Genomic DNA, 6,000 nt, shown 5'->3' with positions numbered 1-6,000 from the left:
ACCCTTCCTGGCACTGCTAACCACTCCCACAGCCCTCAATGTGGACAGTATTTCTGCCTGGGTGAATGCTTCCTATGTGAAACCTGCAAACACCCTGCACCTTAGAGAGAGACCCCTGCTGGATGGTACAGAAGATGGACAATATGCTCAAGCTCAAGATAACTTGATCTTGATCACGACAGCCTTGTGGTTCCTGTGGATTCTGTTTGCTTACCCTATCCTATGTGACCTTCCGCCAAACCTGTTAGAGCACTCATTGTCTCCATTCTCTTGGGATTGAGGGCAGCCAGGGAAGCTACCAGGACCTCCACTTTGGTCTTACAGTCTGAGGGCAGCCATTGATTTAGATATAGAGAGAATAGAAACTTTCATCAGTCACATTAAAGAATCATTGTCTTCATTATCAGAAGTAGTACTACAGAATAGGTGGGGATTAGACTCTACTTTTCCTCCAGCAAGGAGGGCTAGGTGCTTGCTGACTCAGCTGAGGAGTGTTGCTTTTATATAGACCATTCTGGGGTTGTTAAAGATTCTATGGCAAAGGACAAAGAGGGACTATTCAAGAGAATGAGAGAAAGGGAAGGAGCCCAAGGATGGTTTGAGTCTTGGTTTAACAGCTCCCCCTGGTTTATTACATGGATTTCTGCTTTGTTAGGACCCCCTGATCATTTTGTTTCTGATTCTGACCTTTGCCCTTTACACTCTAAATCTCTTAGCTTCTTTCATTAAAGATCGTATAGGTAAGTACAGTTGATGGTCCTGAAACAAAAATATCAAGAGCAGTAGAGAGGACAGGGATATGAGCTGCATGGCTATCCACAATAGCTTCAGGATTAAAGCAAGCACAAGAAAAAGTGGAAAATGAAGAGGTCAGCTCACAGCAGATGGAAAAATTTATCACACCACTCCCCTCCTAGAAGAGACAGGACAGAGAGCACACAGATACCCCTTTCCTCCTGGAAGAGGCAGGTCAGAGAGCATGTAGGCAAGAATGAAGAGGTAATTAACCCCTACTATGTCATTCCCTAAAGACCAATCAGTTTAAAGGGTACACTGTTCCACCAATCGTACTGTGCCTAGTTGCTGATGCTCTATTTTGCCCTGGAAACGATATAAAAACTTGCCAAAAATGCTGCTTGGGGTCACCACCTGTCTTTCTCTGCAGGATGACGACCCCAGCATGCTGAAACAAAAAAAAAATTCCTCTTGCTTTTGTATCAATCCCTGGTTCCATGTTGTTCACTCCGGGCATCCCTGGTAAGCTAAGGCTTATCAGAGTCTTACAGAAGCAGATGGACTAAGAAGTTCAAGGTGTTCACAACCATACAGTGGGTTAAAAATTCACTTTGCTGCAGGCTATCATACCTTTAAAATTACAAATCTATATAAACAAATAAAAGAGAAGTCAGGGTAAGGAAAATTAGACTATTGAAATGGACAAGCATTAAAACACCAGGAAGGGGTAGGACAAGTAAAAGTCATTGAGACACAGAAAGGTGATTCATCCAAGAGTAGCAAGCTCTCAAAACTCCAAAACTAGTTCCATGGTGGGGGTAGTTGGTTTGAGGAAAATTCACTTCCAAATATAATGTGCTTCTGATAAAAACAAAACAGAACAAGATGGACACTCTGGCCCCAAAGTTAAGCCCATGATTCTCATAAGCATTAACTCAATCTCAGAAATGTAGGGACAGTGAAGCTGCAGTTGGCACTAGTCAAAATAAAGAAAAAAAAAACTTATGTTTCCTGTTTTTAGTGTTTCAGAAGTACAATCTTGAGAGAGGCTAATTGTTTGGGGCAAAATACTCTGGTAAATAAGAAACCAAGAACAATTGCAAAATGAGGACTCGAGAGAGGCTGCCAGACTGGCTTTGTGGGAGACACCTGTAGAAGGCAGTGATGAGGTTTGGAGAATGACAGACAAGGACACGCTGAAATCATTGCCAGCAGCAGACCCTCATGAGCCACAGCTCAGATGCCATACCACCAGTGTGTCAACGAGTAAACCCCACCACCAGGTAACACCTTAGGACTCATATAATCCCATGCTTGAGACCACGCAGCAGCTCTACGTGTAGTGCCACTTACCTTCAGTAAGGGTCAAGATTGCAGAAACTTGAGATTCTCGAGTTCCCGACCCACGAAGGCCTTAGGCTGCAGCAGCCTCCTTCCTCTCACAGATGCTCTACTGTTGGGTGAGATATGAGTTCAGTGAGACCCAAATTCCAACACGAATCTCGGTGCTCTCTTTCCTTCCCCTAGTCTGTACTCTTTATTTTATAGTTCATTATTACTTCTACTTTTAAAATAGAACACTTTTATTAATTACTTGAAAATTTCATACATGCATGCAATCTATTCTGTTCATATTTGACACCAGTCCTGCCCACAAATCTTAGATATACCCCACCTCTAAACTCCTCGCAACTCTATGTGCTCCTTTTCTTAGCCATTGGGTACAATTAAAACTTCTACTTTTAACCAAATTGAGTTTAAACTTCACAGTTTACTGTCCAATAATAATAATTTCTGTCAGTATCTACTTCATATTTGTTGGGGCACATTCGCTGGCTTTAATTCTTTCTCTGTGTTTCTTTATATAGTTTAGTTAGCTACTACAGTGGCCTCTTTTCTTCTTTTTTGGATTTGAGAATGAGCCCTCCACTGTGAGAAAGGTAAACTTGAAGATATCACATCCAAAATAGTATAGAAGTCATAACACAAAAATATAACAATTATGGAAAACTGGGCAAATGAATACAAATACTCATACACCATTTAAAAAAATACTGAAGTGTTTAAAATGCTGAACAAATAGTTTGACGGAATACTTGAGGGGGCTAGAGGGATGGCTCAGCAGTTAAAATCACTGGCTGCTCCTCTAGAAGAAATTGGTTCAACTCCCAGCACCTATATAGCAGTACTGTAGAACTGTCTGAAACTCTACTCCCAGGGTATCTGACACCCCCATACAGGTGCACATGCACGCAAAACACCAAATGCACATAAATAAAATTACATCAATTATTAAAACAGGAAAGTATACTTGAAAAAAGTTCAGGAACGTTCACACATATGAACGAAATGAAGAAATCAACTCAGAACATGTGTGTATAGGGGAGAAACATAGATGAGAAAGTCATGATGGGTTTAAAAGAAAACAAGCAGAAATTCTGAAATTCCAATCGATAAAAACCACAGAGCCTGTCACTACTAAGTTAAGCTTTGAAGAAAAGTTGAAAGAAATTTCACAATTATAAATGAATAAAGAAAAAAACCTCTTTAGCACAAGGCTCTGGAATATGACCAGAAGACAAAATGTAACCTGAAGGTATAGAAAATATAGTCGCTTAAATTATACCAGAAAATTTCCTGATGCTACAGAAAGAAATGAACTTTAATCACAAGAGGCACTTAAACTCTAAAACAGGCATGACAAGAAAATAATTTTTGTACTATGTATTAGGAATAAAATGTAAGGCTATATAACCATGGATATTATACTAAGTTTAAAGAACAAAGACACAACATTAAAAGCTGAAAAAAAGCCATCTACTTCACTTAAAAATGAAGACCAAACCTAATAACAGCAGTCTTCTTGGCAGAAACGGAAAAGCCTTGAAAATAGCAAATGATGTAATTTAAGCATTAAAGTACATAAAAGTCAAGAGCCATTATAACTAGGAGTTATATCCTAAAACCAATGAACAAATAAAGATTTTCCTGATAGCATAACCTATATATGCTACTAAGCCAGCATATAAGAAATGCATTTAAAGAAATACATACAAGAGAGGAATAAATACAGTGTTAATTGTGAGGAAGCAAGAGACTCCTCAAATTTCATGATCATATAAGATAAAGACTGTAGAAAAAGCTCTACAATTCTGTAAACCATCATGTGTCCAGTACAATGGGGGTGGTGGGATAGCAAGGACAATTGAATAAACCATGAAATAAACAAAAGATTTCCCTGAATGAAAAAGGCTCTCAATAATAATCTTAAATACAACAGTTCTAAATAATGAATTTAAGATATAAACTCGCTGACTGCATTTCAGATATGCATAGATGGTTGCTGCCTGGAGGAAATCAACCTTTTTGGTCAAAAAAGTAAAAACTGAAAATGAAAGGGCTGAAGTTAAAATACTAGGTTATTGGAAGCAGGAAACAACCAGGACTATGCTCCGAACTGATAAAGTAGATGTCAAGTCAAAACAAATTTTTCAGAACACACAGACTGCCAATAAATATTAATAAAGAAAAGAACCCACCAATATGCTATTATCAATATAAATATGTAAGCACTGAATATTGATGTATATAATATAAAACAAACAATCCTGTAGCTACTCAGTGTGTGATGACAATATCCAAATCTTGTAAAATGATAAATAAGCCAAACATAAATTTCACAGTATACTGTAGACACAATTCACTATTGATCAAATAGAGTTAGATATTATGCTGGTTTAGTTTTTGTCAAATTAACAAAAGCTAGGGTAATGTGAGAAGAAGGAACTCAGGAGTTGCCTCCATCACACTGCCTATAGGCAAGGCTTTGGAACATGTTTTTGATGAGTGATTGATGTGTGAGGGCCTGCCCAGCTCTCTGATGGAGAAGCCACTCTTGGGCAGGTAGTCCTGGATTGTATAAAAAGGCATTTGAGTAAGCCAGGAGAAACAAGCCAGTAAGCATCCTTTCTTCATGGTTCTTGCCTCCAGGTTCCCGCCTTGACTTCCCTGGATGATGGACTTAAAAGCTAGAAGGTGAAATAAACGCTTTCCTCATCATATTCCTTTTGGTTGTGGTGTTCATCACAAGACAGCAAACCAGAAAAAAAATCTCTATAGAATACTCAATAGCTACATAATACACAGCTTCTCAACAGCTCATGGGATATTCCATGATATAGATGATAATTTAGGTCAATAAGCAGGTAAAATATATTTAAAATTAAAAAAATATATTTTTGATCTCTTTTGATCAGAAAGCAGTAAAACTATAAATCCCCATAAAGAAAAATTGCAGAAATGAAACAATTTAAATAAAATTAAACATTACACCCTAGAGATCAATAGCTCTGTGAAGAAATCAGGGAGGATTTTGAAAATTCCTGCTATCAGTTTAGGGGAGTATAAGGAATTCCACAAGCAATATATGCTATTGCCATTACCCACAGCTGACTACCGGGACTTAAAGTTATGACCCTATTTTGGAAGACACCACACATTTCAGGCACAGGAATTAGAGGAACTGAGCTTGAAACAGCCTTCAGCTCACTTCCCTAAGGATGAGTTCTCATTCAATGTTGTACACAATGTGAGGGAGAAAAGCAATCAATAGTCAGAATTAGCCTTAGGCTTATTGTGTTAGTTACACTTCTATTGCTGAGAAGAGGCACCATGGCCAAGGAAAAATATAAGACCATTTAATAAGGGGTTTGCTTAGAGTTCCGAGGTTTAGTCCATAACCATTAAGGGGAGGAGTATGGTGACAGGCAGGCAGGTATGGTTGTTGGAGGAGTAGCTGAAAGCTTACTTCCTGATCTGCAGGCAGGAGGAAGATAGAAAGTGAGAACATGACTGGCACTGGCTTTTGAAACCTCAAAACTCACTCCCCAGTGACACAAGTCTCCTTTAACAAGGCCGCACCTCCTAATCCTTCCTAAACACTCTACCAACAGGGAACCAAATACTCATATACTTGAGTCCATGGGGGCTCTTCTCATTCTAACCCCTACATTCCATTCCCTGGCTCCCATAGGCCTGGAGCCATATCATAATGCAAAATACATTCAGTCAAACTTCAAAAGCCTCCACAATCTAAAGACTGCTTAAAGGTAGAGGAGAGGGCCTAAAGGTTTATTTTTCCTGAGACTCAAAGCGATCTCTGAACAGTAACCATTGTAAATTCAAAACCCAAAACTCAAATCACATACTTCTAACATAAAATGCCACAAAATATACATTACTATTCCAAAAGAGAGGAGGAATGGG

The sequence above is a fragment of the Mus caroli genome, unplaced genomic scaffold (assembly GCF_978045245.1).
Source record: "Mus caroli unplaced genomic scaffold, Mus_caroli_1 scaffold_5, whole genome shotgun sequence".
Lineage (NCBI taxonomy): Eukaryota > Metazoa > Chordata > Mammalia > Rodentia > Muridae > Mus > Mus caroli.
This window is presented reverse-complemented; position numbering follows the sequence as displayed.